The sequence below is a fragment of the Nansenia antarctica genome (genome assembly GCF_963989245.1).
Source record: "Nansenia antarctica genome assembly, chromosome: 3".
Taxonomy (NCBI): Eukaryota; Metazoa; Chordata; class Actinopteri; order Argentiniformes; family Microstomatidae; genus Nansenia; species Nansenia antarctica.
In genome coordinates this window covers 26544070-26566302 of record NC_137688.1, presented here as the reverse complement: position 1 = coordinate 26566302, position 22233 = coordinate 26544070, and positions in this window count along the sequence as shown.

The window sequence follows — 22233 nt, the reverse complement described above, 5'->3', positions numbered from 1 at the left end:
ATAGACATCTACAAAAGAACATAAAGACTCTCGGTAGACATACATGCCAACTTGTCCATACACTCAGACATGGAGTCCAGCCCTCTCAGAATGTGATCTAGATCAATGGACGCAATAGGGTGATTTGGTCCTAGGCTCCTCTCTTTTCTCTCCATCTGAAAGACATGGGGACAGACATCAAAAGGCAAGCTGAAGTTGTTATTTTATTTCTTACACCAATTATATTCTTCAAAATAAACAAGGAGAAACAACTGCATTGGGAGGATAGCTAGTTAGGGAATAAGAACAGATTGTTGGAACAAGAGACATTCATGAAGATATTACTCTGTAAGTAATCAAATATGAAATATATTGTATCTAGCTGAGGGTAGGTGTGAGCTGATGACACCAACGTGCAACTTTAATCAAACCATTTCAAACAACCCCCAAAATAGGCAAACAGTCAAACAATATTGTTATTACAGTTTTTTTTTATTTAGAATATGGCCAAACCACAGGTACAACTTGAAACAATAACAAACACAAAAAGTAGGCCTACTTTGAGAACCGATCAGTTGTGGGACACTATCAGTCCATTACCTGCACACAACACCCCCGAAAAACATGTATCGCTTAGCTCAGACCTGCCAAATAGGACCCTGTCTCCACTTTACACAGCAGCTTCACACAACTGCCTTTCAAACAGTAACAGTAATTGAGAAAGTACGTAAATTCCTTAACAGGAAAAATTATGTCTAAGTCAGAGGGGTTGAGGTGGGATCCACAGGCTCGGGACGCTCCTTGATCTCCTTCTCCTGCCCTTGTTCCCCAGGGGAGCCAGAGATCGCAGCCTTGCAGTGGAGGTATTCTTTCTCCAGCTTCACAAGGTCATATTCCATCCAGGTCAACTGCACTATAGACAGGCAGGGAGACAGGCAAGAGGCGGGTGGGTTATCAGTGTGTACAGTCAAAGTTGGGTATGACCTGAAAAATAGAATCTTTATACATTCAATCATAACATCGGGCCACTTCAGCCAACACACCACCATTTTCAACAGGGGATTTTATATAGGGTGGAGAAATTACTACTTGCTATAATAGGTGCAAAAATAGGCCTACTTTGCTAGTGTTTTCCTAGGGACATCATCACACATTCTGCACACAGAACTCAGAATGTATGTCACCGTTAACTGACATCATTTCCACGTCTTCAATCATTCTCTCTAAATCCTTCCATCCTTCCATCTCCATCATCTCCTCAACAAAGTAGTCCAGCTGCTCGCCGGCTGACGGAGAATCTCCCATCTACAAACCCCGAGATGAGTTCAAGACCTGGTCCCCCATAAGGGCCAAAACCCAGCGAGTAACCACCAGAGGTAAAGGGGGAGAAACTCATAGCTAACATAGCCATGATCATACGAAGGGGACGTCGAGTTATTCGCGGTGGACACAGCTAGCTAGCTAGCTAGCTACAGTTAACTAGGTTTCAAACTTGACAAGCTGACTTACTCAAATGTATTGAAATTGAAACCATATTATGTGAGCTTGACATATCAGGCGTTTAATAAAGTAGCTCCTTATTTATTTAAGTGTACAAAACATAACTCCCACTTACGATAACGGCGGTGAACGTTGTCAGTTCTCTTGTGTCTTGAAACAGAAAGCGCGCGGGTTGCATGAAGCTCTCGCGCACTGAAACAAACAGGAATATAGGCTGTGTTCGTACATTCGCTCTGGAATCTGATCAGCACTCGTGGAATGCCTCTTATCCAATCAAATGTCTTAGTCCCGTTATGACGTTGGACCCAGTGTGCGCTCCGGCGCTCTCGGAGCGAATTGACGAACGCAGCCATAGACACAGTGTCAACCTTATTCACATCACCACGGGCTTGACAGGGATAGGCCTAGCACTGTTTCTGCATTCAAAGACACACTAGCTATATCGTTGCTTTGCTTGTTTTACAATGTAACGAGATCACACGACTGGTTTGTGCACCTCTTGCTTCAAATATCACAATTGTTCTGTGCCGATGCGTGTTTGAGCAAAATCTGCGAATGCACTGGTCCAGGACAGGGAATTGTATAACGAATTGACAGGTGTATGTTAGTTATGAATAAAATAGACCTCAGCAAATTAGAGTTTCAACGGTCATTCATGTGGAGATGTAATATATAATCTGATAACAATTCTAAAACGAATGTATTTTCCAAATCATACAGGTCAAAAGTCTAAAGCCATGGTCAGAAATACAACAGGACAAACACAATTGTTCAGTCTTAAGTTTGTGGTTATATAACCACAGTGTGGGGGAAGTGCAGTAGTAGACTTGAGAGAGATACTGTAGATACTGTGTAGAGATACTGTAGATACTGTGTAGAGATACTGTAGATACGGTGTAGAGATACTGTAGATACTGTGTAGAGATACTGTAGATACTGTGTAGAGATACTGTAGAGAGAGAGAGGGGAGGGTGTTTGTCGTTGTCTGTACCAGGGGAGGCTGGTTCATTAGGGGCAATTGGACAATGCCCCACCAAAGGGAGAAGAGAGAGATTTTTTTTCTATGACTTCTAGACAGTGTTGCTTCTGAATATCATAGTCCAATCAGCTAGTGTTCTGTGGAGTATATCATAGTCCAATCAGCTAGTGTTCTGTGGAGTATAGTCCAATCAGCTAGTGTTCTGTGGAGTATATCATAGTCCAATCAGCTAGTGTTCTGTGGAGTATGTTCCAATCAGCTTCAAGTCCCGCCCCTTTCAGGGCAACTTTCAGTCTACTCGAAGTTGCACTAGGCTGTTCTCGTAGACTTGCATGTAAAATCTATTTTGGTAACTTCAGGCCATTCGGTCATTTGTCTATGGGGTTTTGGGACATGCACAAAGAATCGTATGGAAGGCCATGCCCACATAAAACGGCACGTCTCCACGCAATGACGCGAAACTCCTCATTAATATGTATGAGTGCCTTGATTCAAGGTCCCTCATTGGCTATGATACGCGAGTCCATTTTAGCGGAGCGGGCGTTCCATAACCAGCCGGCCACCGACGCCTCCCTCGCCCAGTGCAGCGATTCTCCTGGTTCTCTGACAGCAGTGGATCCCAGCCGGTGACGCGCGTTCAGCCAACCATCCTGCGAGACATTGGTGTTGCGCTCCAATTCACTTCTCCGTTCCCCGAGATCAATGGATGAGTCCCCGAGTTCATGTCGCTCCTCCGGTCCATCCACGCCAATCAGACAGGAGACGATTGGCATCAGATTAGGTTGGTGCATACATTCAAGAATTTTCGAATCTCTGTTGTGATCACATACCTGAGAGGCAGAATTGTTGCATTTGATGTCTCCATTGCTGGCGTTGGGAATCAGGACAGGGGTGCACATCTCCACTCAAAAGTAAGTAGATTGTGATGATAATAAGATTGTCATTTGTCCTATTGTTCACCTTATTATTTATGAGAATAAATTTCATAACGTGCAAGTATTGTTGAATAATTACCAAATATCCTTATAACCGCAAGCAGCAATGGGCCGTGTTCCTACAGATATGCCCCCATAACCATAAATGGGGTGAGATTGACAGACATGGGGTAGATCTACAGACAGGTTGTAGATTGACAGATAGGGGGTAGACCTACAGACAAGGGGGTAGACCACTCACCTAATATGGGCCAAGTTGAGCTAAGATATGATATTATGAAGTACCATAGGACCACGGGCCTTACCAGTCACCTAATTATGGCCTGATATACATAGGCTACTATGCTATGATGATAATATACACTAAGCGTAAATACGAAAATGCTTTGTGGATTAACCTTCCCCAGTTAATGACCATGTTGTATAGTTTATGTCAAGCATTTCACTACTTATAATGTTCTTACACTATATTCTAGCAAGCCTAGCATACTATGCCACCCCCATCTGATTGAATCAGGTAAAGCGGTCATGAGGAGATGAGTTTTAAAGTGCTATATTAGCATTAGCCTTAGCTTTTAGCCAAAATTTCAAAGGCCTGTTTTTTTTTTTTTTGAAATTTGGAAATGCTTCAACATGGTAACACATTGTAGTGCCAAGATGCATTGTTCACCAGACATGGGAGGTATATGTTTTCAATATGTATAGAGTATAGCGTCTTTCACACATAGTTCCCTGTAATTTCCATGGAATCCCAAGCTGTACCGACCGGGCATTTTCGCCGTTCACACATGAGCCAAATGCTAGTAGATTCCTGTGTTGCTCCCTTTCACACATGTCGGCAATTCCCTGGTTGCGCGATCTACTTGAATCGTTGCATGCATTCAACTGGATGCAGAACTGGAGCGGGACAGGCGCGTGGGACTGCCATGTACCATATACTGTATATCAGTGGAGGCTCCTCCATAGAGGTGGAGGAGGCCTGGCCTCCCCAATAATTTTAGAGAAGAGAGAGAGATTTAAAAAAGCAATCATTATATTTATTTTATTTATTTATTTAACAAAAAACTTTATTTTAATTTTTTTATATTAATATTATTTCTGTTTTGTTCATAAATCTGAATTGTTCCATGGCTAAAACCCAATATTGCAATTGTAAAGCACCTACAGGCCAGAAACCCTATCCGTTTGTATTGAGGGAGGCCAGGCCTCCCCAGGAAAGCGGTTTCTCATAGAAGTCAATGTAATGCAATTTTTTTCATGCAATATGTGATTGGCCAAATCACTGAAAATGGGTGGGCAAGGGAGGCCTGGCCTCACCATGCATTGAGTCCAGGGCTGAAAGAGTGACATTTTTGTTCGTCCAATCACATGAAGCCATTTTGAGAATTCGCCAGTCACTTCAGTCAAAGAAACACTCGCCATAGTGGCTACGAGTGTCCTATCAACTTGTCCTTTGCAGGACACGTCTAGAACACCCATGGCTATTATCCCTGAAAATAATAGCTCATTTTTGCTTAAAATTACCTCGGAAGTCGGCGAGATTCTGGCGCGATTTATACATCGAATAGGTAGACAACATTTAGGATTTATTGAACAGTTTTATTTTTAATGTAGTCGATTTCGTTTTTCCAAAAATTGGCCTCCTCAATTCTGGAAGTCACCAGCCTCCACTGCTGTATATATATATATATCTATATATCTGTCATATCATCATACCTCTGTTTTATATAGAAAAAGATGATGATAAATACATGTGGGACGGAGGTATGGTGTGTGGTGGTCTCGCGCGCCTGTCTCGTTCCAGCGAGTCAACTCGTATTACGAGTGCTTACCATCACCAAGTTTGCTCGCCAACTAAAGCACTTGATTACCGTTGATATAAACACACTATACTAGTCCATAAGCACAGTATGGGAGAACTTGGTGATAAGCATAATACGAGTTGACTCAATTAGACATTAGTCGGCTTTGCGCGATGCAAGACAGCTGAGAGGAGACGGTGTGTGTGCACTGCCTCTATCTATATCACAAGATGTACATTTGATAAGTAAATGTAAGCTAGCTATAAGTAATCTAGCTAACTATGATTGGAAATGAAGTACTATCCAGTGGCGGCTGGTGCTAAATTTTTTGGGTGGGGCACAGGTTATGGGGGCATGCTCCACGGGGAAGAATATCAACTTTAAAATCTGGATTTACAGTCGATTTTAGCATGAGAATAGCTCTACCCCCCTGTACAGATCTCGCCATCCCCTCTACCCCCCTGTACAGACCTCTTCATCCCCTCTACCCTCCTCTACAGACCTCTTCATCCCCTCTACCCCCCTGTACAGACCTATTCATCCCCTCTACCCACCTCTACAGACCTCTTCATCCCCTCTACCCACCTCTACAGACCTCTCCATCCCCTCTACCCCCTGTACAGACCTCTTCATCCCCTCTACCCCCCTGTACAGACCTCTCCATCCCCTCTACAGACCTCTTCATCCCCTCTACCCCCCTGTACAGACCTCTTCATCCCCTCTACCCCCCTGTACAGACCTCTTCATCCCCTCTACCCCCCTGTACAGACCCCGTCATCCCCTCTACCCACCTCTACAGACCCCGTCATCCCCTCTACCCCCTGTACAGACCTCTTCATCCCCTGTACAGACCTCTTCATCCCCTCTACCCCCATGTACAGACCTCTTCATCCCCTCTACCCCCCCTGTACAGACCTCTTCATCACCTCTACCCCCCCAGTTTTCTCTACAATTTCTACAATTTTCTCTCTACAGTTTCTACACGTCAACGTGTACCGAAACACTTGTTTCCAAAGTGGTCCTACGTTTCTCCTACACCAAGACACATACAAAGAGCATAGAAACATACAAAGAGCATAGAAACATACAAAGAGCATAGAAGATACAATCAGAATACAGTCTGCCATTCCTTCTCCCAGCATCGATTTGGTTTTCCTATCATGACTGAAGGACAGACGATTCACTTACTTACACTACTGTAAGTCGCTTTGGATAAAGGCGTCTGCTAAAATGCCAAACATGTAAACAAATAAATCATGTAAATGTCGGCTAAGGTGATCAGCTGAGCTTAACTTGGGACTTGACTAACAACAAGTGACACATTTCCCATCTCACACGCTGTTGTTGCACAATGTTATTGTGTGTGTGTGTGTGTGTGTGAGTGTGAGTGTGTGCGTGTGTGCGTGTGTGCGTGTGTGCGTGTGTGCGTGCGTGCGTGCGTGCGTGCGTGTGTGCGTGTGTGTGTGTGTGCGCGTGTGCTGGGTGAATACATAAACAAACAAGCGAAAAGACGACATTAGAAAACGTACCATGCTGACGATATTACTAAATGTTTGAAGTAGCTTTTATCTTAGCTGACTCTCTTACCTTCAGGTCGAGTTTGTGTATTCTGGCTTCGCAAAAGACCAACAGTACAGTAGCAGCCTAACAGCCGGTGCGGAGATTGCGACCACAAACGAGAAAAGTTTGACTTCGGTAATAGGTCCAGTTGCAATATCCTCAAGTTGGGAACAAAAGATGCCTCCTTCTAATCCATTTGTTCAATTTGTTTACAGAAATAAATCCTCCTTACATTGTAAAAAACTTAATTTGTTAGGAGAGCAGTCGTGCGTGCGTTCAATCCATGCTGCCCCGGAAGTCGGAAGTCCTCAGCATAATACATTTTCTGCTATACAACCGGATATTCAGGGCGCAATTTTTTGCGCCCCGGCCGAGAAATAGGAGACAGCCAATTGGAGCGCTGCTACAGCTCACGTGTAAGCGAAAAGTATTTGGCCTGCGATAGACTTGCATTCGACCGGCGTCCCCGACTCCCTACCCTATGTATTTTAACAGTGAATTTTACACACACACAGATAAAATGTTTATTGTATTGGAGGATTTTTAATGAATGCTGATAGGCGCCGACAGAATATCAGCCGCATTTTGTGAATAAACAATGTTTATTTTAAAAAAAAAAACGTTTACAAATCGCAACTAGGAAGTGAAGGTGGGGGCAGCGCCCCAGCGCCCTCTATCGGCCAGCCGCCACTGGTACTATCCAGTTAGAATTATAAAAGATCTACAGTAGTTGTGTTTTCCTGCTGGTCTCGCTGCCTGGGTTTGAACAGACTTTGAGATCAACTACAACGTCTCCATAGTCTACATTAGAACTTTGCATCCTTTGAAAAAAAGGGTGGGATGTAAGGATCTTGCAACTTCGCAAACAATAGCAGCATTTAAATAGTTTAGTTTATGTTCAACTGGAAAAGGTAGTGAGCACAGAATTTCGTGTTTTGACTTTGCTGGGAGTTCGTTAAAAATGCCTTTAAAAAAAACCTTTCCATCTGTACTATATATATATATATATGCCATATATCATACCTCCACTATGATTGGAAATTAAGTAGTGTCCAGTTGTGGAATTATATTTAGCAGTAGTGAGTCTGGGGCAGTTCTTATGCGCTCTGCCCTGCTGGTTGCGTGATGCAGGACAGCTGTGAAAGGAGAATGACCAGGCAATAATCAGGTCCATTCAGACATACCGCAACACGGTAAATTGCATGGAATTATACATGGTCTCGACCAGGGTAATTGCCTGAGCGGATTTCCCTGGTCAGTACCATTCAGATATACGCCGACACAGAAAATAGCATGGAATCTACTGGGAAGGCTCATATGTGTGAAAGGGGCTTATATTAAGTGATATGAACCAGAGTAAAGTTGTCTGTGTACGCTATTTGTGATGCTATTTGTAGGCTATTTGTGTGATATATAATGTTAAGCTGAATGGAATCAATATACAGCATAGAGGTAATGACAAGGTTAGTGAATGAGTGAAGCAACATCAAATAAAGAGTCACTAGAAAGGAGGAAATGTGCTTTTAGTAAGGAAAATGTAGTGATGAACACGGACAGGAAATAAAGCAGCAAGAGAAAAAACAACAAGGACCAATCGAGAAAGTAAATGTTTTCAACATATCAAGAGCAAAGGGAAGTAGTATAAAGTAAACACAGAGTAAAAAGAAAATAAATAGTTTCAAAGCTGAAGTTTGAATTGCTATGTACATGGATGTGTTATGAGTAGTACATGAAGGGAATTTGTGAACAAAGTTATAACTGGGAATGGATTGAAAATTAGGCAGTGGAAAGTATACATCTAGTTGGACACATAAAACAAATTAAAAGTAGTGTTGAATCTGACGTGTAAATGGCTGTACATTGATATATATACAGTATATATATTTTTTATATATATATTTTTATTGGCGAACAAAGGCATACAAGTCAGGGACAAGCATATACAAATGCAAAGTATACAATTGACTTACTTAACTAAATGAGAGTTTTATTTTCTTTATCCCCCATTTGGTGTTCGAACAGAGAACTAGAACACCTTTTTTTCCTTTTTTTTTTTTTACCCCTAAACACCCACCCAGCCCGAACTCTCAAGTGAGAGACAAAACAAGACAAACAAACAAGCACAAAAACTAAATGTATAAATTAAGTAAATTAAATATTGTAATAAATACAATAAAAAACACATAGTAAATGAAATGAAATTAAACAGGGAGAAAGGTACAAAAGAACAGTTACACTGGGTGCTCACCTCTAACAATAAACGAATTAATCAATTGGGATCCAGAGAGGAAAGAGTATTTATATAAGAAACGATAGGTTGCCATCTTTTATACAAATTTGCTATCGAGCCTCTTAATGAATATTTCACCTTTTCTAGTGACAAAAATGAGATCAAGTCGTTTAGCCAGGTCGTAGTAGAAGGTGGAGTTGGACTTTTCCACTGCAACAGAATACGTCTACGGGCTATGAGTGAGGAAAAGGCAACAACATCAGATTTTTGGGTGAGACTGGCTGGTATACGGGGTATTCCAAAGATGGCTATCAAAGGGCAGGGTTCTACTGTAACCTTGAGGGCATCGCTTAGTGTCTTAGAGAAACCAGACCAGAAATCTGCTAATTTTGGACAAGAAAAAAACATATGAGTGTGATCGGCCGGTGACGAGCCACACCTATCACAGGCATCACCTGTACCCGGAAACAACTTACTGAGCCTGGCTTTTGTAAAATGGATCCTATGTAGGACCTTAAATTGAATCAAGCTTAGACGGGCACACAAAGTTGTTGAGTTGACCCTGATTAGGGCCTCCTCCCACCAATCGTCCGTTATCTCAAGTTCCTCTTCCCATTTACCCCTAACCCTCGCAAGAGAGGCCACACGTGAGGATGATATAATGTCATATAAAGCTGAGATCATACCACGTACCACAGGGAGAGAGAGAGAGCACCTCAGAGACAAGAGAGCCCACTGGAAGTTGAGGGAAGGATGTGAAATGGGTGCGAGCATAATTACGGGCCTGAAAATATCGGAACAGATGAGAGTGGGGCAAATTATATTTAACACGGAGATCAGTGAAGGTGGCAAATGAGCCCTCTAAATATAAATCATTGAAACAAGCCAGGCCTCTTTCCTTCCACAAATTGAAAGCGGTATCTAACCTAGAGGGCAGAAACAAGTGGTTATTACTAATGGGGCTGCATGGGGTCGGGGCAGGAATTTTGAAATGTTGCCTGAATTGTTTCCACATTTTCAAGGAAGAGAGTAGAATTGGGTTATTAATGTATTTGGGACAACAGGAAAGCAGAGGGGCACAAACCAACGCCGCCAGGGAGTATGGGCGGGAACAGGGGTGCAAACTTGTCACCTTTAAGCCGTTTTAGCCGTTTTTACCTCAAAATAGGTCAACAATTTTCATAAATGTTCTTTGTTTTCAGGCAAAAAAAGAAGTTGTCACCTTTTTGGGCCATCACCAGTTTGCATCCCTGGGGAAGAGTACATTGATACATTAGGGAAAGTACAGGCAGTGCATTTTTTAACAAAGTAAGAACCCGCCCATCAAAAGTTAGTGGCACACATATCCAACAATTAAATCTAGTGATTAACATGGGCAGGAAATAAAGCAGCAAGAGAAAAAACAACAATGAATATTCGAGAAAGTAAATGTTATCAACAAATCAAGAGCAAAGGAAAGTAGTACTATAAAGAAAACACACAGAGTAAAGAGCAAATAAAAAGTTGCAACGCTTAAGTTCAAATGGCTATCTACATTGATACATTAATTTTGTGAAAGTACAGGCAGAGATTATTAGGGATTATTACGGATTAATAGCTCATCTTCAATCGTCGTCGTTGCTGAGCTTGATGAAGGTGTTTTTAGAGGAGTGATAGATAGGATGTAGCCGTTGTTTGCTGTGATGCTCACCATGTCAAGGGAGAAGATATGTGAAATGATATGTCGTTGGTAGAGAGGATGTCTGCTGGGATAATGCTCGTAATTACACGTGTATTCATGTTGAGATATAACATATATATGTGATATTATTATGAGTTATATGACTCCATGTAATACTGTGTCATTGTTTACTGTGTCCACTGGGAGGCGCTGTTGCGCTGTGTGATGACATAAGAGTGTGATGTCACTACATGTCCTATAAGACTGATAGAGTGATGTTCTTCATTCTCTTTACCTTAACCTGCATCTCGGAGAGAGCGGCGTTGTGTATGAAATAAACAAGTTGAATGGCGAAGGTGTGTACCATCCTGTTGTGTTGATAGATAATTCACCTTTCCGCTGCAGAGAGAAAGTCTAGTCTGTCAACAATTCATCTGAATTGTTTGTGTCTTGCTGTCCATTACCTCCAAACTGAGGGTACCTCTCCACTGCTGTACAAGTTTCAAAGTCTTATAAAACATTTTGCACGATGTACATGATGTCATTGCTGCTGCAGTGTTGATCTCTTTTAGTGTGTGATTCTGTGGGCAGGTATGTTCAAAGCTTATGTTTGCCCCATTCACTTCACCCTTGTACACTGTGGCGTCATGGTCTATGGTAGGAGCCAGTGGTGTTTGTTGTATTTTTTCGTTGGTGTCACCTCAGTAGTGCGTGTTGTACTTAGTGTGGGGGTCTCATTAAAGGAGGTTACCGAAATGTTGCTGAGGGTATAGCAAGTCCAAGTCCAAGTCCAATGAGGGTACCCCAAGTTGTGAGGTGCATGCTGCCAGTATTGTCCCCCACAGCATATTTGGTGTCGTGTGTTAAGCCCAATGCACACGGTGTGCGATGCGATATTGTCGCACGACAACATTCGATTCTCCATTCACACCCACTCACTTCGGTGAGTACAAGTACTAAGACAACAAAATGCTGTTGGGCATCTAACCAGTGTAAATAGTGCATAGTGCAAAAGCCATGAATGTATGGACTGTGCATGGTGTACAGTATTACAGTGAGTATAAGTAAATGAATATAAAGTCAGTATACGTGCAATGAATATGAATGTAAAAAGTCAATATGTGTGCACGAATATCAATATGATATGTACAGTAAAGATATGTACAGTGTGATATGTACAGGACAAGGGCGAAGATATGTACAGTTAAGATATGTGCACTATATGTTTTATGTGCACTCCAGGGAACTGTTCTAGGGTGTTCTAGGGGAGGGGCCAGGGGTGTTCTAGGGGAGGGGCCAGGGGTGTTCGAGGTGTTGTTGCTGGCCAGGGGTGTTCTAGGGGTGTTCTAGGGGTGTTCTAGGGGAGGGGCCAGGGGTGTTCTAGGGGTTCTAGGGGAGGGTCCAGGGGTGTTCTAGGGGAGGGTCCAGGGGTGTTCTAGGGGTGTTCTAGGGGTTCTAGGGGAGGGGCCAGGGGTGTTCTAGGGGAGGGTCCAGGGGTGTTCTAGGGGTTCTAGGGGTGGGGTCAGGGGTGTTCTAGGGGAGGGGCCAGGGGTGTTCTAGGGGAGGGGCCAGGGGTGTTCTAGGGGAGGGTCCAGGGGTGTTCTAGGGGAGGGGTCAGGGGTGTTCTAGGGGAGGGGCCAGGGGTGTTCTAGGGGAGGGGCCAGGGGTGTTCTAGGGGAGGGGCCAGGGGTGTTCTAGGGGAGGGGTCAGGGGTGTTCTAGGGGTTCTAGGGGAGGGGCCAGGGGTGTTCTAGGGGAGGGGCCAGGGGTGTTCTAGGGGAGGGGTCAGGGGTGTTCTAGGGGAGGGGCCAGGGGTGTTCTAGGGGAGGGGCCAGGGGTGTTCTAGGGGAGGGGCCAGAGGTGTTCTAGGGGAGGGGCCAGGGGTGTTCTAGGGGAGGGGCCAGGGGTGTTCTAGGGGAGGGGTCAGGGGTGTTCTAGGGGAGGGGTCAGGGGTGTTCTAGGGGAGGGGCCAGGGGTGTTCTAGGGGAGGGGTCAGGGGTGTTCTAGGGGAGGGGTCAGGGGTGTTCTAGGGGAGGGGCCAGGGGTGTTCTAGGGGAGGGGCCAGGGGTGTTCTAGGGGAGGGGCCAGTAGTGTTCTAGGGGACGGTCCAGGGGTGTTCTAGGGGAGGGGCCAGGGGTGTTCTAGGGGAGGGGCCAGGGGTGTTCTAGGGGAGGGGCCAGGGGTGTTCTAGGGGAGGGGCCAGGGGTGTTCTAGGGGAGGGGCCAGGGGTGTTCTAGGCCTAGGGGACGGTCCAGGGGTGTTCTAGGGGAGGGGCCAGGGGGGTTCTAGGGGAGGGGCCAGGGGTGTTCTAGGGGAGGGGCCAGGGGTGTTCTAGTGGGCCCTTGCACAACCTGCATACATATTATGTGGTGTTATGTAGTGGGTATGGGTGCAGGTTACATTTAATGTTCAAGAGATGTGTACATACTGTATGTGAATGTGAGTTTGTGTGTGTGTGTGTGTGTGTGTGTGTGTGTGTGTGTGTGTGTGTGTGTGTGTGTGTGTGTGTGTGCGTGCGTGCATGTGTGTGTGTGTGCAAGTGCATGTGTGCGGATGGGTGAAATATCAGTGACCTTCACTCAGTGTTCAAAGCCTTCTATTAACCTTTGTTTTGAAAATGTTAACATTGCTAGAGCTGCAGGGCAGGATACGTACCCACAAAGGTCAGACCATCCAAATTACCCATCCGGAAGCTGACAACACATTGGCAGACTCCAACAAGCAATATGTTTGAACCTTTCCTCTGAATCTGATCATGTGAAAGCAGTGATTAAAGCCATGGACGATATATTGTACGTAACAAGGGCTTCATGGCCGTGGGGTGAGTGTTGAAAGCGTCACAGCTACCAATGGCCACCAGATGGAAGCAGAGTCATGCTTTGTGATTTCCACTTCCAGCTAGAGCAGGGGTCTTCAACCTTTTTCAACCTAAGGACCCCTTGGACGAGAGACAAACAGAACAGGGACCCCCACATGTAATATATATATTTAAATGTCTCACATTTTAAAGCCTATAATAACTTTTATATTTACTTCATTCACCTTTTCTTTCACCATATTAACCTATTTATATACTGGGTTATTAGCCTATATGTGTTTATGATTGATAAAACGTTCATGCATAATTATGATTGGTTATTATTATTGTTGTTGTTGTTGTTGTTGATGAGGCTTATATTTTCTATTATTATTATTTTTCAACAATGAAACTTTTAGCTTCAGGAAGCCAGGTATGCCTACCTCAGTAAGATGACTGGCCCTGGTTGGTGGTACACAGCTTGTCTATTCTGGGGGAGATGGAGGTTGTCAGGCAGAGCATCATGTCATCCTCAGACTGCTGTCTGGAACGGTATTTGCTCTTCAGGTAGGTGAGGGAGGAGAATCCACTTTCACAAAGATAAGTTGTTACAAAAGGCAAGAGGCTCATCGAGAACTGTGTGAGAGGCTGTGACTCGTACACATTATTGTGTGTACTGTCTGTGGTTAGGTCGATCAGCTGATCTTCCTCAGCGGCTGTCAGGTTTAGGCGTCGGATGCATTGTCTTTGCATGGAAACCGTATCCATGTCTTGTGCTTTCTCCAAGACTCAGTCTCAGAAAAGTACTTCTCAAATTGACTTTCGAGTGCCTCCAAGTGATCAACAATTGCGCATTTCACGTCAGGCGAGGGCACCGCGGAATCCGCGGAAATGCATTGAAATGCGCAGCCAGCTCCGCGCGGTAGCAGAATCTCGTGGATAGCTGTGCGTAATTCAAAGACGCGCGCCAATACTGATCCACGGGAAATCCATATCTGACCTCGGAATGGTAAAGGAGCGCGTTATAGCGGCGCATAGAGAAGCAAAGAGGCGGGTTTGTTATTATCAAACTAACTAAATTAGTAACGTTATGCTAGTTATTAATTAACGTTAATTTCGCAATGAAGACCGAACTGCAGCGTTTTAGCCAACACCTAGCTTGCTAGACAGGTGTGTTTTTTTTTCTTTCAGCTGACGTTATGTGAGACTCTAGAATCATGGGCATCATTTATTTTGTAAATAGTTTTTGGCAAAAGTAGCTTATTATTGCCTATTAATGCTTGTACTTTACTCAATATCATTTGTTATATTTTTTAATTCTCACTGATTATTTTGGTGAAAAATGTCATGTATTATGACAAAAATTGGCGGACCCCCTACAGTACCTCTGCGGACCCCCGGTTGAAGACCACTGAGCTAGAGAGAGAGAGAGAGAGAGAGAGAGAGAGAGAGAGAGAGAGAGAGAGAGAGAGAGAGAGAGAGAGAGAGAGAGAGAGAGAGAGAGAGAGAGAGAGAGAAAGAAAGAGACTAAAGGTAATGATGTGAATGATCGCCGCACTCAGAGCTCAGCTAACTGGGTTGGAAAAGGAGCTTAGCAACCGTTCCCCCGTTCCACATTTGCGGCGTCTTCAGAAATCCCACCCATGGCGATACTTCTGATGTTTTCCCTACTGGCGATGGCACAGGTGTTCAATGGAAACAAGTTTATTTTCAGATGAGCTTTTTATGTTGTTATGCTGTTGCCTTGGCTGGCAGTACCCGTATCCATCTGCACCTGATGACGTGATATCTTTGGCTATTTAGTTTATGGCTGTGAGAGAATATGAGAGAATAGCGTTATGTCAGTAAAGACGAAAATACAAGAAATGCAGCTTAAAGTGCTTTACAACAGGAATAAGAATATAAAGTGAATATAAAAACATATCTAAAAACATTTACAAGCATAGAATGAATATAAAAGCAGGGGAAAACAGTAAAAAGAAAAGTTAAAGATAAAATACAATAAAAATCAATTTAAAAAAGGGAAACAATGTACAACCTCTGCCTTAACAATTAGTAACCGCTATCCATCTTCTCATCAGCAGAATACATTACAGTTTCTTTCTTTTGCACTTACTCAAACCTTCCGTCATATCACAGTATTTTAACCAACTGGATTTGTAGCCTAACTGTCGTCTGTCTCTGTAGCCTAACTGTCGTCTGTCTCTGTAGCCTAACTGTCGTCTGTCTCTGTAGCCTAACTGTCGTCTGTCTCTGTTGCCTAACTGTCATCTGTCTCTGTAGCCTAACTGTCGTCTGTCTCTGTAGCCTAACTGTCGTCTGTCTCTGTAGCCTAACTGTCTCTGTAGCCTAACTGTCGTCTGTCTCTGTAGCCTAACTATCGTCTGTCAGGGACACTGTAGCCTATCCTCTTCATCTTTAAATCGCCCCTTATACTGACAAAGATCCTTGCTAGACCACGGCACTGTATCTGTCGGCTAAATGACTCGCTTGCAGTCAACGATAGCTCCTAGAATACCAGTGTTATCAATGTGGCCACCGGGGGCAGCAACAGGACACGCCGGGCCTTTAAGATGTGTGGTTCATGAGGCCAGAAGACAATGAAGTTTGACTGGCTGACATGAATAGGAACAGTCAAGGTCAGATTGACTCAGGAGGTTTTATAGAGACAGAATTAAAAAAGTGCCTGGCGGCTGGCGGGCACTCAGGAGATGATGGACATCCCACACATGGCTGGACAAACCCTCCCTCCCTCCTTTTGCCTCTTCCCTTGTTCTTTATCCCTCTTTCTATCTGCTATTTGGAATTTGGTTCATATGGCACACACACCGCTGTGCTCCCTGGAGCGTAGGGAAGGAAGGGAGTAATGTTCTTGCTACTGACATGCACACACACACACATGCACGCACGCAGCCAAGCATGCACGCACACATGCATACATGCATGCAGGCAGGCATGCACGCACGTACACACACACACACACACACACACGCACACACACACACACACACACACACACACACACACACACACACACAGGGACTCATTATTTCACCCAGAGAAAGTCAACAACAGGCAGGGTTGTACTATGGTAGAGACAGGATGGATGACTTGGGCCAGGGCACAGCCATCTCATCAGGAAGCAGAACATGAGCACAACAAGGACGACTCAGGAGTCCAATAACAAGACCGACCACCTGTCTGACCTTTCGCAAATTAAATTCCAGCAAACACTTGCGTAGGAAAGGAACACATTACCGCGGAAATAATGAAGGCTTCCAAAACCACGCTATATCATACTGCACATTGTCATGTCAAATACCTCGGGGGTTTCACGTTTTGACCTGACCAAACCCCCCCCAAAAAAATAAAAATAAGTTCTAGTACCATTGCAAGCTTTAGCTGTGTGCTAAGAAGCTTCTACCTCCTTTCTCCTTTTTGGGGAAATGTAGTGGATTATGTCAAATACTAAGAAACTGATTTCTCGTTACTTGCATAATTGTTGAGCAATAATGTTCCCAGAGCATCCTGTTATTGTGATGGTGTAGAGCCAAGGTCCAAGGTTATTGTGATGGTGTAGAGCCATCCTGTTATTGTGATGGTGGTGGTGATGGAGGTAGGTGGTGGTGGTGGTGGTGGTGGTGGTGGAGGTAGGTGATGGTGGTGGTGGTGGTGGAGGTAGGTGGTGGTGGTGGTGGTGGTGGAGGTAGGTGGTGGTGGTGGTGGAGGTAGGTGGTGGTGGTGGTGGTGGTGGAGGTAGGTGGTGGTGGTGGTGGTGGAGGTAGGTGGTGGTGGTGGTGGTGATGATGGTGGTGTTGGTGGTGGAGGTGGTGGAGGTGGTGGTGGTGGGTGAGAGGTACAGTGCCTGCCACAAACAAGTCAATTTATTCAGAGAAAAAAAAACTGTCATCAAGATATCATTATTTCTAACAAAACCATGTGTGCCACGATTATTGGCACCCCTGCATGTAATACTTTGTACAACCTCCCTTTGCCAATAAAAGGCAGCCGGGCCGAATGGAAAGGCCGGGTTCTTAAAGTGTGCACAGAACAGCTGGCTGGTGTCTTCAACATCATATCCAACTTCTCTCCACGGGCAGAGTGCCCTCCTGCTTCATCAAGTCATCTCATCGACCGCTTGGCTCAGTACAGCCAGGTCAATAACCTCACTTTCAACACTGACAAGACCAAAGAGCTGGTGGTGGACTTCAGGAAGAAGAGGCAGGCACCAGACCCCATCACCATCAATGGGTCTGCTGTGGAGAGAGTCAACAGCATCAAGTTCCTGGGGGTTCACATCACCAACGACTACCGGATTACTTGAACACTACCTAGACTACTTGATTACTTGTACTGTATCATATTGCATTTCATCTCTAACATTGTACGTTGCACAGCATGTTACACTATAGATTCCACTGTAGTACGACTACCATCACTTTATCACTTAATCATTATTTTATTATTACTTACTTTACTTATTTGACTTTACTCTATTATTGTGATTTTTGTATCTTGCTGCAAAGCCAATGTTGAAGAAACTAAGCCAAATATTTTTTACTTGTGTACTTGTACATTGGATTGTAATAAAATAAATTCGGATTCGGAAAACAGCCCTGAGTATTCTCCTGTAACATCTAATAAGGTTGGAGAATACAGAGCAAGGAATCTGAGACCATTCCTCTTTACAGAATCTCTGAATACATTTACTTAAATTGGAGGTTGGATGTTTCTCATTGTATTCAGTGTGACATGAAGCTAATTCACCAAAAGGTGATTTTTTTATAACCCTTTTTACTCATCTTTGCCCATAATTGTGGAGGGCACTGTAGATAACACAACTGCCTGCCCCAGTCTGTGGGAACACAGAGATATAACAATCTCAGATCGGATTGGTACTGTCGGACCTATCGCCTGACCAATGAGGAAGGAGCATCCATACATTTGCTTCAGCCGGGGAAGTTATCTCTCTCAGCCAGCTGGAGGTGAGAGACAGAGATGGAGAGAGGAGGCGGAAGGGTGGAGAAAGAGGAGGGGAGATAGAGACAGAGATGGAGAGAGAGGTGTGTAGAAGCGGATGGAGCTGAACGGAGGAGGAGAGGGAGAGAGTACCATGTCCCTCTAAACACAGAACACGTTTTCGAAGCACTTTATCAGGTATCTGAGAGTAATGGCAAACTTAACTTTTAATGTACCTCGATGGTGGGATAGCAGTGGGTGTGTGTGTGTGTGTAGAGAGAGAGAGAGAGAGGGGGGGGGGGGGGAGAGGGACAGAGAGGGAGAGAGAGAGAGAGAGAAGGACAGAGAGGGAGAGAGAGAGGGACAGTGAGGAAGAGAGAGGGAGAGAGAGATAGACAGAGAGAGAGAGAGAGAGAGAGAGAGAGAGGGAGAGAGGGAGCGAGCGAGAGGTATAATACCAGCAAGGAAGCCTCCTTCTCTCCTTCAAGGTTACAAGCCTAAGCTATGTTTTTGAAGCTTAGCACATCAAAGAAACCCCTCCCCTTTCTTCCCTTCTTTCTACTCCCCTCTTTCTCCCTCACTTCTTTTACTCCTCCTCTTTCCTCTCTCTCTCCCTCACCCCTCTCTATTTCCCTCCTCTCTCCCTCCCTCACCCCTCTCTATTTCCCTCCTCTCTCTCTCCCACACCCCTCTCTATTTCCCTCCTCTCTCTCTCCCTCACCCCTCTCTATTTCCCTCCTCTCTCTCTCCCTCACCCCTCTCTATTTCCCTCCTCTCTCTCTCCCTCACCCCTCTCTATTTCCCTCCTCTCTCTCTCTTCCTCACCCCTCTCTATTTCCCTCCTCTCTCTCTCCCTCACCCCTCTCTATTTCCCTCCTCTCTCTCTCCCACACCCCTCTCTATTTCCCTCCTCTCTCTCTCCCTCACCCCTCTCTATTTCCCTCCTCTCTCTCTCCCTCACCCCTCTCTATTTCCCTCCTCTCTCTCTTCCTCACCCCTCTCTATTTCCCTCCTCTCTCTCTCCCTCACCCCTCTCTATTTCCCTCCTCTCTCCCTCCCTCACCCCTCTCTATTTCCCTCCTCTCTCTCTTCCTCACCCCTCTCTATTTCCCTCCTCTCTCTCTCCCTCACCCCTCTCTATTTCCCTCCTCTCTCCCTCCCTCACCCCTCTCTATTTCCCTCCTCTCTCTCTCCCTCACCCCTCTCTATTTCCCTCCTCTCTCTCTCCCTCACCCCTCTCTATTTCCCTCCTCTCTCCCTCCCTCACCCCTCTCTATTTCCCTCCTCTCTCCCTCCCTCACCCCTCTCTATTTCCCTCCTCTCTCCCTCCCTCACCCCTCTCTATTTCCCTCCTCTCTCTCTCCCTCACCCCTCTCTATTTCCCTCCTCTCTCTCTCCCTCACCCCTCTCTATTTCCCTCCCTCTCTCTCTCTCTCTCTCTCTCTCTCTCTCTCTCTCTCTCTCTCTCTCTCTCTCTCTCTCTCTCTCAGGAAATAGGTCAAGTAGGCCACCAATGAATGACTAAAGGCATGAATGGATTAAACAAATGAACAAATGAACAATTAGCTACATGCATCAATGAACCAATGAGGACATGTTGTGTTATTTCCAGGGAGAACCAGAGCTGGCAAAGAGAAGGAGCTAATCCAACTATTCCTTCTTTAGGTACACAGCACCAGGTGCTTAGTACAATCCTGACTCATCCATAATATAATGAAATATAGAAAGGCAAGGCGAGTTTATTTGTGTAGCACATTTCAGACAACAGGGGCAATTCAAAGTGCTTTACATACAGCATTAAAGAAAAATACAGCAAGAGGAGGATAGTAAGAAAATTAAAATGTACGTTGACAAAATAAACATTGAACAAATGTTATGTCTCTCAGAGAACCTCTGGACCTTGTGTAAGTATCCTACGATACAGGATTAACTTCGCAGATTATCACAGGTGGTGGCTGCTCGTATGAATATTTTCAAGACGTCAATTCCAACCTTGATACTTTTTTGATTATTACTTCATCTGTATTCAACCGCTATCCTTCCCGATATGGTGTGTGAGATCGCAGTGTAAAATGACACGTTTGCACTTTGCAAACACATTTAGCCATTTATGTTTACAGTGAAGTTATAGCGCTTTTTGGACCATGGATTATGGACCAAATAATGTTATTATTTAACATAATAAATAATAATTATTTATTATAATTATTAATTATAATAATTATTATTATAATAATAATTATATTATTATAATTATAATTATATAATAATAATAATAATAATTATAATTATTTAATAATTAAATAATTATTTAATTATAATTATAATAATAATAATATTATTATTAATAATAATTAATAATATTAAATTATTATTTAATAATTAAATATTATTTAATTATTAAATAATAATTAAATAATTAAATAATTATATAATTATTATATAATTATTATTATATAATAATATATAACTTATATATTATACTTATATAAGTATAACCATTACTTATATGGTTGATAAGTAACCATCTTACTTATCAGGTTTTTTCAATGGCAGTAAACAGTAGATATAACCTCAGGTCTAATAACAGGATCCTCTTTAATGTGCCAAATGTCAGATCAGGATTTGGTCAAACTGCATTCTGTTACAAAGCTCCTTCAACTTGGAATGTACTTCAGAAAAAGTTGAAACTTAGCATGTTCATTCCACTCGTGCTTAGGTTATCTTTTATAGCCCGTGTCTGCTCACTGTTTCTGTTGCTTGTTTGTTGTTATTTTATGTTGTATATTGTATGTTTTTTTACTGTATGTGGTGTCTTTTTTAATGTTACATGTTTCAGGTAATCATCTGAAACATGATTATGTTTCAGCCTAAACTCATAACTGCTGCAGATATAATAATAATAATAATAATAATAACAACAACAACAATAATAATAATATAACAACAATAATAACAATAACAATAATAATAATAATGATAATAACAATAACAATAATAATAATGTTAAAAAGCATTGTTTAAAAACAAGCAACAGATTCAAACAGTGATTCAAACAAACAAAAACAGACAAAAACAAAATAAAATACTTAAAAACAACCATCAGTTAAAAATACGCCAGTTTAAAAAGGTGGGTTTTCAGGCAGGATTTGAAGGTGGAAAGAGAATCAGTGTTGCGGATATCTTGTGGGAGAGAGTTCCAGAGACGGGGGCAGAGTGACTGAAGGCTCTAGACCCCATAGGGGTCAGGCGGGCAGAAGGTATAATGAGTTGAAAGGCAGCGGAGGAACAGAGAGTGTGAGAGGGAGTGTAGGTGTGAAGGAGAATCAGAGAGATATGGAGGTACAAGATTGTTAAGGGCCTTGAAAGTGAGGAGCAGAATTTGAAGTCGATGCGGTATTTAACGGGAAGCCAATGGAGTTGTTGAAGAACCGGAGTGATGTGATCTATGGAAGGAGTTCTGGTAATGATACGGGCAGCTGAGTTTTCGACCAGTTGGAGCTTACACAGAAATTTGTGAGGAAGACCAGAGAGGATGGAGTTGCAATAATCAATACGGGATGTGACGAGGGCGTGGACGAGAATAGCGGTGCTGTTGGGTGTGAGTGACGGGCGGAGATGGTTAATATTGCGGAGGTGGAAGTAGGCAGACCGAGTAATGTTGTTGATGTGATCTTCAAAAGATAGGGTGCTGTCGAGGATGACACCCTGACTCTTAACTTGGGAGGAGGGGGGGGGGACTGTGGAGTTGTCAATGGTAAGGGAGAATTTATCAGTTTTGGCCAGAGTGGATTTGGAGCCAACTAGAAGAACCTCAGTTTTATCACTGTTTA